Source organism: Chrysemys picta, chromosome 1 (genome assembly GCF_011386835.1).
Source record: "Chrysemys picta bellii isolate R12L10 chromosome 1, ASM1138683v2, whole genome shotgun sequence".
Classification (NCBI taxonomy): domain Eukaryota; kingdom Metazoa; phylum Chordata; order Testudines; family Emydidae; genus Chrysemys; species Chrysemys picta.
The window spans coordinates 254,651,314-254,664,741 of NC_088791.1; the positions used below are offsets into that span (position 1 = coordinate 254,651,314).

Sequence of the window (13,428 nt, forward strand, 5' to 3'; positions counted from 1 at the left end):
TGTTCCAGTTTCAGTGGGGCCTGCTGGATGAGATCAAGAATGGTCTGGCTAGAGTTGAGACTCTGCTGGATCTGGGCATGTCATCCGGATAGACAATCAGCTGAATGAAGGTCAGGAAGAAAGAAGATGGAGCCGTGCCCACCACTTTTGGGTCCCACTCCACAAGTCAAGGGAGTGATGGTGACATTTTAACCTGTACTTCTATTGTGGCAAACTGTGTCTTGCTATCTCTGATTCCCCCTTGAGGAACCCAAACCAAAGAGATCCAGGAAAACAAGCCAGCCCAGGCCTGGTAAAGGGCACTGGCATGAGCACCTTGACAAAAATTTTCTGTAGGAGGAGGCAGGATTCCCTAGACCCCTCCCAGGTCCCGCTGGCTTTCATTTACCATCTCTACTCTCCCAATGGCTGCACTTAGGGGAGTTTTATTGGGGTAATTGCTCCCTGGCAGAGGACCGGTTCTTCTTTCTCCCTGTCCCTTGTTAGAGAGGAAGATTTAGCTGGAACAGGGGTCAGCCTCACAAGACAGCCCCTGATAGGGCTTTATGGGCTCAGTCTCTGAAAATCTATTGTCTCTTCAAGGGGTTTAACCCCCACCCCTCTTCCTGGGGTGTGTTACTTGGCTGTCAGCCGGGGCAGCTCCAGAAACAGTGTGGTTGATGGCTCTCTCCTCCTTGGATGTCCTGCCTCTGTTACTTGCAATCTCTGCATGGAGCAGCTGTCTTACTGATCACCACCCCTTCCTATGGTAGGCTTCCCTTATAAGCTCATCTTCCTCCAGGGTGAACAAGCTGTGCTGATACCCCTCATTAGTGCAGCATAGACCCAGAGGAGCTTGTTAGCCTCCTCTCAGCTAGTGGGGGGCCTGTACCTTCACAGTTCCCTTTAGTATTGAGCCATGGTCCTATCCTGAATGAGTGCTGCGTGCCATTGACCAACTGCATTTGCAAGTATCAGTTGAGCTATGTGTCCCAGAATGCTTCCTTTCAATCTCTATGCAGCAGGCCCTTGTTGTCTCAGGTGCAGTGGATAATTTTATTGGCCTGAATGCGGCCTGGACCCATGCATGTCTGTTCCGTCCTTGGCTATGCCAACATGGCCTCTGTGCAAAGTTGGAGAAGTGTGTTTTTGGTCAGGCCTCCTTAAAAATTCTTAGGGTTCATCCTATCCCTTGAGGATCTTGAGATGGACTGTTGTAAGGTGAAAGCGGCCCTGGAGTGGGCAGCTCCACTGAACATCTGAGAACTAGAGTACTTCCTGGATTTGCGAATTTCTATTAGAAATGTATCCCGAGGTTCTCAGAGTGCATTGCCTTGTCACTGCCCTAAGTTTCTCTGGTGACCCAGGGCTCAACAATCCCTTTGAGCAATTGAAAGTTACATTTACCTCCACTACCATACTTCTAAAGTCTATGCATCTGAAGAAGTGAGGTTTTACCCACGAAAGCTTATGCCCAAATAAATCTGTTAGTCTTTAAGGTGCCACCAGACTCCTTGTTGTTTTTATACTTCTAACATGGTGATCAGGGTAGTACTTTCCCAGAAACATGTCCCCTTACTCCAGGAAACTCACTCCCACAGAATAAAACTATTAGATCCTGGATAAAGAACTCCTGGTGATCAAAACCGCCTTTGAGGAGTGGTGCCGCTATCTGGAAGGGGCTTAGTACCCCATCCAAGTGTACACCGACCATAAGAATTTAGACCATTTGCATAAGGCCAAAGCCCTCAACCCACAGCAAATCCGATGCACCCTGGTTTTTTTCACATTACAACTTTGTAGGGAGGGTCTATACTACCGCAGTAAATCGATCTAACTTACACAACTTCAGTTACATGAATGACTTAACTGAAGTCGACATAGTTAGATCCACTTATTGTGGTGGCTACACTGCGCTGTGTTGATGTGAGAGCGTCACCCGTCCATTTCCCTTATGCTTCTCGGGGAGGTGAAGTACACAAATCGATGTGAGAGTGATCTCCCATCGATGTAGCGTGTCTTCACCAGACCCAGTAAATTAAAACTCGCTGCATCGATTGCAGCAGTACCGATCTACCGGTAAGTGTAGACATGCCCGTAATCTCCTATCGTTCCAGGGACCAGAAATAGCAAAGTTAATATTCTGTCCAGGAAAGGAGAACACTACACTGTGATGGTCTTGAACCCCAAAACTTCCAACATTCTTAAACCTTATAACTTTCTGGGCAAACCCCCTGCCAAGACCTTCTTGCCCTGAGGTGATCAACCTCAGTTCAGGAGATTCCTTTTGATGAGCAGGAAGCCATAATTAGACATTCCCACAGCATCCAGGATGGAATAACCTATGTGAAAGGGCGCATATACGCGTCTCCTGGACCTCCAAGAATTATAGCCCTGCAAGTATGCCATGACTCACCTTGGCAAGACTTTTTGGCAGATTCAAGAACCAATTCCTATTTCCTTGTCTCTTTTGGTGACCTTACATGCAAGCCACAGTGCAGGCCTATGTTATCTCTTGTAATGCACGTGCCTACCCCAAGGCATTGCATGACAAACCCCTCAGCCTCTTCCAGACTCTCAAGACTCCATTTAACCCCTGGGCAGTCATCATCCTAGATTTCATAGTAGAGTTACCCAAGTCCAATAGTCCTTTGCCTATCATTCCCAGGCAAATGGTCAGGCACAAAGGACAAAACAAATTTGGAACTGTAGCTGTGGTACTACCACCAGTACAACTGTACCAAGTTTATGTACGGTAATGCGGAACATGCCTTTACAAGACAGAATCCCTTTTTGTCAAACTATGGGTTCTCAATTTTACCCAGAATTGGTACCCATGACCTCCCCCAGCCCAGCAGCCTTAGTCTGGGTACAACAGATCAATCGGATCCAAAATGACTTGAAAACCCACGTAGACAAGGCCAAGAGAAGCTACAAGCAATGTGCAGACTGTCAATGACATGAAGGGCCCACTTTTTCCGTATGTCAGATGGTGTGGCTTTTAACCAAACAGCTGCACACAGACAGGCCATCTCATAAACTGGATTACAAGTTCCTGCAACCCTACTAATTTGTTGACAAATCAATCCAGTTACCTTTGAATTCCTCCTGCCCCACTCTCTCTAAATCCACCCAGCATTTCACATATCTTCTAAAGCCCCATACACAGAACGTGTTTTCTCATCACTACCAATTGCCCTCCCATTGCCACTACCAATTGCCGAGCCAATACATGTTCAAGGTCATGATGAATATGTCATCCTCGAGATCTTGGATGCAAGAATGAGACTGGGTAAACTCTGGCATTTGATTGATTGTGAGGGTTACAGTCCTGAAGAATTCTCCTGGACCCCACAGAAAATGTCTCTATGCCCCTATCCTGGTAAAAGACCTTCCACAAAAAACAACCAGGGAAACCCAGCTCACTGACACCCAGAAGGCACTCTAAATGGGGGAGGTGATATAAACCCAGGTTCATAGGTCACCAGGCAGTTCTCAAACCACAGCCACCACCTGGCAACTCGCTGCTACCAGTGGAGAGTGTGGGCTGGTGGACCATAGTTCACTGTAGGTGGCACCCACAAAACTCCCAATTACAGGAGACACCCAACCCCTCTGACTGGCTGAGAATCATTACATAAGCCAGAAGGGGGCACAGAAAGTTGTTTAAGACATTATGTGAATCCCTGGCTCGCTACTACATTGGAGCATCCTTGTTCCTGCCTTTCTGTGCTGTTCCTGCCCTTCTGACTTGTTCCAGATCCCTGCTTTTATCCCTCACACTTAGCTATTGGCTCCAGCTCTGACCCTTGGCTCAATTCCTGATTCTGACTCTGAACCTTGGCTTGATTCTTGACAGCATCTGTCTCTGTTGCTGACCTCCGGGTCCTGGCTCCTGCTCTTACCATGAGGTCTGCATGCTTAAGTCCCTGTCTGTAAGAAGAGGAATGCCCAATCCTATCATATAATGTAACAATAATAATACATTTAGACACAGCCTTTTACAGAAAAGGTTCAGGAAGCTTTATTGTCCGAATACAATTATGAGGCATGTTAAATATGGACAGTATTTCTTTGATTTTAGTTTAAAAGATGAAACAGATTCTGCTCTCACAATATATTTAGGAAACTGATTCTCAAACCACAGGCATAAAGGCTTCAGCCCTAAGCATGTCTAAAATATTTAATGTAAACCAATACATAGGAAACAAATTCTGACCTTAGAGAATTATAGGAATATAAGAAATCAGAGAGAGAACCTTATCTAGAAATTTAATATGTACCTACGCAAAAGTTCTTTGAAGTGTTTCCAAATGTTAACTAGCAGCAATGAATAGATTTCAAGACAACTGAAATATTAAATAATCTGAAACCTGTAATGACTGTGGAAGTAGCATTCTTTATTGGATGCAATCTTTTCTCCCCACACAAACTTGAAGACCCAACGGGTGGGATTTTCAAAAGAGAGCAGTGTCATCCTAACTGTGCTCCATTAAAACTTATAAACTCCCACTGACTTGAGTAACAACAGAGTGTGACAGAGTTTTCCCAACACTGAGCACTCTCTGAAAATCCCGCCCAATTATAATAAATTACAGTAATAAATTCTAGAAATGACAATAGCATTAACATTTCCAGGTCCTTCTTGTTGAGCAGGGGTCACAGTTTGGTGGTTACTATGAAGATGATAAAAGAAGCCTTGGTGATAGAAGCAAAGTTTTTATCAAAATATAAATCTGCAGATTATACCATGGCAGTAGTATCCTTACAATTACTCTGAGCTCTGTTGGTATTTTTGTTGAGTCTTCCAGTAAATGTAAACTACAGTATAAAAGGAAGTGTTAAATTTCCCACTTATTTAATAAGTCATGTGAACAGAGGATGCCTACTGGAGAAAATGGACTTGATTGTATTGGTACAATAAAATTTGGATAATTTATTATGGAAAAAAGTCACATTTGAAAAGATATTCAGAAGAAAATTTATGGAATAAAGAGACAAATTAATGAACAAATTTTGGAACCTACCTTCTTTCTTTATTAACAAGGATTCAGCCAGAAAGCAGATACTTTTCTTTGGATGAATTTCGGATGAAATTAAGGAAACACCTTATTATCCACATAATAATAAGAGCAGTTTTGTATTCAGTACTTTGAGCCACACTAAGCATCTATTAGGTCATATATTAAACAAACTGCAATAAAAACCGCTACATGTGCACAGGGTTGCATGGCTAACGTTGCCATGGGAATCTTAACCTTCAATTTCTTGACTTTTGCGGTTATGAAATCACAGCCTTTAATGGTGCATTAACAATGGTTTTTTTTTTGCATTCGGTATCACTTACCTCAGGTAGTGACAGATGCTAATGGAAAAAATTATACATTAGGAATTCTAATTGTTTATTTTAGATTTATTACAGTAACAAATTTTGAGTTAATGATAGAGAGAAGGCTTACAATATAATGTGGATGTTTATCAAAATGATAAACGTAAGAAAAGGATGTCTCTGTCTTATGATGTACATGACTAAGAAGTAGGCAATGAGAAGATCCATTTTAGACCTTACTGGACAGAAAAATTCACTTACACAGCCATGTAAAGTAGTATTTTGTATTTATGTCTAGTGAAATATGACAAGAGTTCCACATTTTAACTAAGTAGTAGATCAACTCAGAACTGATAAATACATTGTTCTAGCTTTAAGATGCTTGATTTATGCTAAGTTGCTGTAGGTTAAAAGGATCCTATTCAATAGTTTTCTATGCACTTAACATGTTTGCTAAGCAGATTCTTGACTAGAAAACCAATTGCTGTGCTCTAAAATTGAAGGGGTGAAAAAGTTAGGAACACTGATTATATGGCTCGTTGATAATAGTACCCAGAATCTTTCAGCTGTAAGGCCTGTGCGCTTGCATGGACCTGTTTGCAGGATGAGGAGTTAAATCTGGAGTACAAGAGGCTCTTTGTTGCCATCCAGTATCTGTTCTATGATTAATCTGAAGAACTTTCTGAAATTTTGTTCTCCTCCTGTGTATTTAGTATCCTGCAGCATTTTGGTTTAGTGTGAATTTGAAAAAGTGGAGTTCATACTGGCCCCCAGGTCATTAATGAAAATAGATAGCACAGATCCCATTGCTAATTCCTTTGAGACCCCAGTTAATGTTACTCCCTACTTGGAAACTGTAGTGTTAATAATTACTTCTTGTTCATGATCTGTGAGATTGTTTTTTTGCCTGCTATAGCATTTCTGTCTAGATAGTATTGATTAAGACACACAGAAGAATGAAGACAAAGAGACATTGGAGATATTAAAGGCTGTAACTTTGAACATAGTAAAGGTGGGCAGAAGGGATTCTGTTTCCTCCCTGCAAACTACCAGGGATTAATTGAGTCCAAGGCAGGCCATTCAACAGTGAATGCGGGTTAGTCTCCTTAGCCTATCCATCTCTGATTGTGTATAGGATTCAGTCTAGCTGCTGAGTCTTTCTAGTTTCTCCACAGCTGGGGAAAGATGGTTCAGATGCAATCTGTCGAACACTTACGACCTTCCTATACTCCATCGGGTAGCAGGATCCATGCCATCAACTTGCTGGATTGCTTACCCCGGGAGCTGGCACCCTAAAGCCTCCCACCTGCACTGGTCACTGACTGTAGTTGTGACGACAGCTACTCGCTTTATTAGCTGAGTGACACAGTCAGGCCCAGCAGGGTGGGTGAAGGCAGGTTTATCAGTCTCAGAATAGTTAAAGCCCTTTTTCCTATGAACTGATAGAGCAGGGGTAGGAAAACTATGGCACGCGTGCCGAAGGCGGCACGCGAGCTGATTTTCAGTTGCACTCACACTGCCCAGGTCCTGGCAACCGGTCTGGGGGCTCTGCATTTTAATTTAATTTTAAATTAAGCTTCTTAAACATTTTAAAAACCTTATTTACTTTACATACAACAATAGTTTAGTTATATATTACAGACTTATAGAAAGAGACCTTCTAAAAACTTTAAAATGTATTACTGGCACGCGAAACCTTAAATTAGAGTGAATAAATGAAGACTCGGCACACCACTTCTGAAAGGTTGCCGACCCCTGTGATAGAGGTTACGACAGGTTAATTATGGACAACTGAGTCCAATTAAGCTTGTGACCTTTGAAAACTTCTTTTCGGGTTTGGGGGGCAGAAGAGAGATGAGAAGCAAGCTGTAGAAGGGTTTTATGCAGCAAAGAGAAAAGGTTTCTCCTAAATAAAGAGCTGTTTTTTTCTCTATAGAGGATATTTTGTATTTATTTTTGTTTAGAGAAGGTGCCTGATAGTTGGTAGCCAGCATAAGAAGAGGCAATGCTCCAGTAGGAGTTAGGAAGAGTATTTTTTGCACATTTAAAGAAACCACTTGGTCCAGGCCCTAGGGCCTACCCTGTAAATATTGTAAATAAACCCATGTTAAGAATTCAACCTCTGGAGTAGGACTGATTTTCTCCCAGTCCCCCAACACCACAGGGAGAAACTCTGAGCTTTGATGTGATGAAAGAGGTACATTATCACACCACTTACTAATTTCTTTTTTGAAAATGTCTATCCCTTGTTTTCCTTATTATTGCTGCCAACCAGGCCTCCAGGGTGCTGTGAGGCAAGCAAAAAAACCTACTGGACATCTTGCCAGTCAGACCCAAAAGTTAAAAATTCTTTTGACTACGAAAAAGATGATGGGGTCAGATCCACAGCAAGCCTAGAGATCCAGCTCTGGCAAATATACTACTTACAGGGCAGGAAGAGTGGAACAGCATTTGGGTGCCCAACATTGTGGCCCCAAACCCAACAGAGCCTTGAGTGATGGGGATTGAGGAGTATATCTGTGGAAACCAGTCAGCACCCTAATCTCCTATGAAATGGCCAGTAGGTAGCTGCAGGAGATTTCCATCCCCAGTCACGCCTCAAAGTCCATATGCACTCTGTGTGGGGGAGGAGTAAGAGGAGATGCCTAGATGTGGAAGAACACATGCTTTTCCAGCAAATACCCCTGGGGATCCCTTCCTATTTGATCAACTTCTCCCACATCCCCGCCTGTTCTGAGATAGGTGGATGGGGTGAATATTTTTTCAGGTTACTGAGGCCATTACAGAAATATACACCAGCATAACTATATTGATATAGTTATAGCTGTGCATACCCCGAACGTAGGGACATTGCACTGTTGTATAGCATAGTTTACATCAGTGCAGTTGCTCTGGTAATTTACTAGATTCAGTTGTATCAGTGTTAGTGCTAAATTACATCAGTTTAGTGTGTCTACAATAGGGGTTTGTACCAGTATAACCGAATTTATATTCTTTCACTGGTGTAAAGTTTTGCAAGTTTTCTTAATGTTGATCCTAAGATATTCAGAAACTATCAAAAGCTTTAATAAAAAGAAGAACAGGAGTACTTGTGGCACCTTAGAGACTAACAAATTTAATGAAACTCAGCTGCACTTTGAGCACTATATTCCCTTCTCTACCAAGGCCCCAGTGCAGTAAAGCATTCAAGTACTTAAATTTAAGCACATGCTTAACTCCTATTGAAGTCAATGGAACTTACGGACATGAGTAGGTACTTTGTTAATTAGGAATGTACTTAAGGTTAAGCAAGTAACTATGTGCTTTCCCAAATCAGGGCTCAAATCAGGAATTGTGCTAAGAAGCTATTGCATTGGATATCAGCTGTATTTAAAAAAACTCAGGTTAAACATCACCCACTAAATTCCTCTCGTCAAAGTATTTACCTTATAGGTTTACCCTAGCTATCGGTCACTTGAAAACCAAGATGGGCAAAATCTTAATCGAGTCTGAAAAGTTTTAATCAGAAGGTTTACTTTTCTATAGTAAAGTCCAAATTAACCTGCATTCCCATGCATGTTCATTCAAGACTATGGACCCTGCCTGATGGTAAACTTTTATTATTGACCATTTACTTGTGCTTCCCAGACAGCACAAAATGAACTCAACACACTGCAATATTACTGTATGTCATTCACATCAGCGATTGCATTCATATAGCAGGACTACCAAGTCATTTGTCAGTCACTATATGATGGTTTGGCGTAATTGTTAAATTATAGACTTTAATAGATTTTTTATGCTCTATTTTCCTGCAAAAAAGATGGGGTCATGGGATGTGTTGTGTTGAAGTTTTGTTCTGAGTGTGTGTATTTTACTGAAGACTAGGACAAAGTCTTGGTGCTTGTTTACATAGGAAAGTTTTACCAGTTACACCAATATAATTTTAGCAGTATAGTCAGATCAATATAGTTATACTGGTCTAATCCTCCCTGTGGAAACTCTTATTCTAGTATAAGAGTACCTTTTTTTTTTTGGTTTAGTTTAAACCCCTTCCTAAGCAACAGAAGCGAAAGCAAAAAGAGGTCTTCTTATACTGGAATAAGAGTGTCCATAGGAGGAATTATACCATTATCACTGTATTGGTTTAAATTCATACCTTTGCTTATGCCAGTATAACTTTCTCATATAGACAAGCCATTTGTTGGAAATGAAAAATTTGGAAAATTGGAACTCAATGTTTCTTCTTAAAAATGTGAGCTGGTATAATGTAGTTTCACTCTTCACAGCCCTGTGTGAATGGCAGATAGCCAATTTGCTCCTATTTATTCCCCCCTCCCTCCGGGTCTTGGTTCATTTCTCTGTTATGGTCCTCAAGAGCTGGATCAGCTTCCTCTTCTAATCTTGCCTCTGGAACCAGTGGCCATATCCAAAGGATTCTGAAGTCATCTACTTAAGGGTATTCTTGCCTCTTTGCATACCGTTGTTACCTAACCTCGACCTCCACTGAGTAGCCTTCTGGAGTAAGGTAGGGAACCTCTCATTTTCCCAGTTTCAGCCTCAGTTCACCAAGATACTTAAGCCTGAGAACAGATACTTTAAACAATGAATGGTCACATTCATGTCAGCGGGACTACTCATTTGTGTAATGTTAGGCACCTACTTAAGTGTCTCGCTGAATTGGAGCCTTAGTCTCTCTCACAGGTAACTTTTGCCATTCTTTAGTTTGTAGTTAGGGACAGCCAATTAACTCTTTTTTTCTTTTCAGAACAATCATCAAGCTCTGATCCCTACTCTGAAGAAGCTACGACAATTTTTAATCTCACATTCTTACTCAGACATTGCTGATCGCTGTCTGGCCAAAATAAACATCACCACACACGTCAGCTTCACATCTCATCAAAATTTACACTTGGTGAGATGATGCTAGAAGAACTGTAATCTTCTTTGTTCTTGCTATGGGAAACAACGTGCATAATCAGTTCTTTAGCTACGAGGCCCTTGGTGGTGTTACTGTTCGTATCTAGGTGTATTCAGACAGGTAAACTTCTTTAACATTCCTGCAGTAACATGCCAGACTAGCTGAGGCCAGTTATTCACTCCTTATTTCACTGTTCTGAGCACATTTCTTTATACCTTCATTAACAGATTCCATTATTACTAGTGTCCCTACTTTACCTGATATGAAAATTACAGTACTAGGTTAGTAGTTTCCTATGTCTTTCTTATTAACCCTGTTAAAGATAGTAGAATGCCAGAACAAAAGCAATGGTCATAAGTTACCCTATTCTGTTCTTGGTGAAGAAAATGAAGTTAGTAGAAAATAGGTCAAAGGAATTAAGAGTCAAATCTGCTGAGGTATTTTCTAATTTGTTAAATGCCAAGGTCAAAATACTGTCATTATAGCACAGTCCTAACAAAAGAGCTGTGCTCAGAAAATGTCTGGCTGTCTCTGTCCTCACCACTCTAGCTGTTTAAAAATGTTACTTGGCCATAATAATCATGAAAAAGGGGCAGTGGATTGGCTGTGCCATGTCAAGACACATTCGTTCATGTTGCCCTGCTAGTGTTTGTGTATATGGGGAGGAGAAGATGGGAAGAATCTTCTTCTCCACACCAAAAGGTGCCAGCACACTGGCTTTTAGCACAATCTTGGGCTACAGTAGCCGTCCCTAACCACAAAGGAGTTTAGCTGGTGGATATACATGGTTACCCTAGCCCTGTGTCCAACGCCCCTGTGTTGCTTAGTTCTGCTTTGTTCAGGGCTTTGCACAGCTGATCAGCTTAAAAGATGAAGTATTTGCCCCAGAGGCTTTGAAAACCATGCAGAAATGTAAAATGCTGAGTTATTTGTAGAGCTATAAGAATGAAGTCTTTTATTGTACATATTGTAAGAATTTGTAGCTATAAGTTATCAAGTCCCCTATTCAGCAAGTTACTTAATCACATTGCGTAATGGGACTACTCAAGTGCTTAAAGTTAGGCACATGCTGCTGCACCTTGCTGAACCAAGCCTTTAGTAAATATTGAGCATTTCTAGACTATTGGAACAACAGGGAGTAATATAATTTAAACTATTTTGCACCTAAATTCTGCGTAATGTTCTTGTCGCATATAGCTCTATCTTGATATACTGTACTTGCTCAAAACACAAACGCAATCTCAGTATATATAAGCATCTCAACGATGTTGTCTTGTCTGAAAGACCCAATGTACCAGACAGAGCTCGGCTTCCTTACTGTCCAAAAATGATTTTGACATTGTCAGGGAAGGAAGCTATATTCCTCCAGGAATAGGATTGAAGACCATTTACTGTAATTTGGAGAGTAGATACAATATGGAAGTGACCTAGGTTTAAATGAAACATTTGAAAATTAGTGTCTTGCATTTTAATGACTGAGCAAGCAGTACTTTTAATAATATTCCCTAACATAGGGAATCTCTTGACTCTGGGAATTGGGATTTCCTAATGCAAAGCATAATGTAAAATTCATTAGTTCTTAGTGGCATGAGCTCTGAATATGCTTGTGCCAATGAATTAATTTTCACTGCTAAGAATATTCATAAAATGTTACCATGATAATCCTTTAGCAGAATGTCTTTTGTACAGATATAGCACAATATCAAAATACTTATATTGTGCAATAAATATTCTAGTATGAATGATTTTACATACCTTGTTCATCTTTAAATCTTTGCGTTCCATAGGCTGATCATGTATTTAAACATGGTGACATGAACATACATATGCCTGTATAGACATCTGTGCCCAGATCTAGATTTTCAGGGTATTTTTAAAAACTGGAGCAGAGATACCTGTGCATATCAATATTTTGTTCAATATCTTAATTTATGATCTGGAGGATGGCATGGATTGCACCCTCAGCAAGTTTGCAGATGACATTAAACTGGGAGGAGTGGTAGATATGCTGGAGGGTAGGGATAGGATACAGAGGGACCTAGACAAATTAGAGGATTGGGCCAAAAGAAACCTGATGAGGTTCAACAAGGACAAGTGCAGAGTCCTGCACTTAGGATGGAAGAATCCCATTCACTGTTACAGACTAGGGATCAAATGGCTAGGAAGCAGTTCCGCAGAAAAGGACCTAGGGGTTACAGTGGACAAGAAACTGGATATGAGTCAACAGTGTGTCCTTGTTGCCAAGAAGGCTAATGGCATTTTGGGCTGTATAAGTAGGAGCATTGCCAGCAGATCGAGGGACGTGATCATTCCCCTCTATTCGGCACTGGTGAGGCCTCATCTGGAATACTGTGTCCAGTTTTGGGCCCCACACTAAAAAAAGGATGTGGAAAAATAGGAAAGAGTCCAGAGGAGAGCAACCAAAATGATTAGGGTGCTGGAGCACATGACTTATGAGGAGAGGCTGAGGAAACTGGGATTATTTAGTCTGCAGAAGAGAAGAATGAGGTGGGATTTGATAGCTACTTTCAACTACCTGAAAGGGTGTTCAAAAGAGGATGGATCTAGACTGTTCTCAGTGGTAGCAGATGACAGAACAAGGAGTAATGGTCTCAAGTTGCAGTGGGGGAGGTTTAGGTTCGATATTAGCTAAAACTTTTTCACAAGGAGGGTGGTGAAGCACTGGAATGGGTTACCTAGGGAGGTGGTGGAATCTCCTTCCTTAGAGGTTTTTAAGGTCAGGCTTGACAAAGCCCTGGCTGGGATGATTTAGTTGGGGATTGGTCCTGCTTTGAGCAGGGGGTTGGACTAGATCAGTGATTCTCAAACTAGGGCCGCTGGCCATGGTTCGCCGTTCCAGGCCAATGGGGGCTGCAGAAAGCGCGGGCCGAGGGACGTGCTGGCCACCCTTCCTGGAGCGGCGAACCATGGCCAGTGGGAGCTGCGATCGGCTGAACCTGCGGACGCGGCTGGTAAACAAACCGGCCCGGCCGGCCAGGGGCTTTCCCTGAACAAGCGGTGGCCCTAGTTTGAGAACCACTGGACTAGATGACCTCCTGAGGTCCCTTCCAACCCTGATATTCTATGATTCTATGTATGCAACTCTTTCTGTACCAGGCAAAGATGGACGCTGAGTGATTTGAACTACAATTGTTTCCTTGCCTAAAGAAAATTGTGCAGGAAGCTTCAGTTTCACCTTCACAAATTATAGATTAATTTT

At 41.8% G+C, this 13,428-nt stretch overlaps 1 protein-coding gene across 2 annotated transcripts in view; it reads left to right on the forward strand.

Moving 5' to 3' along the window:
* NALCN (sodium leak channel, non-selective) overlaps window positions 1-13,428 on the forward strand; it is a 361,008-nt gene that overhangs the window by 70,600 nt on the left and 276,980 nt on the right. The gene's annotated exons all lie outside the window — the stretch shown is intronic.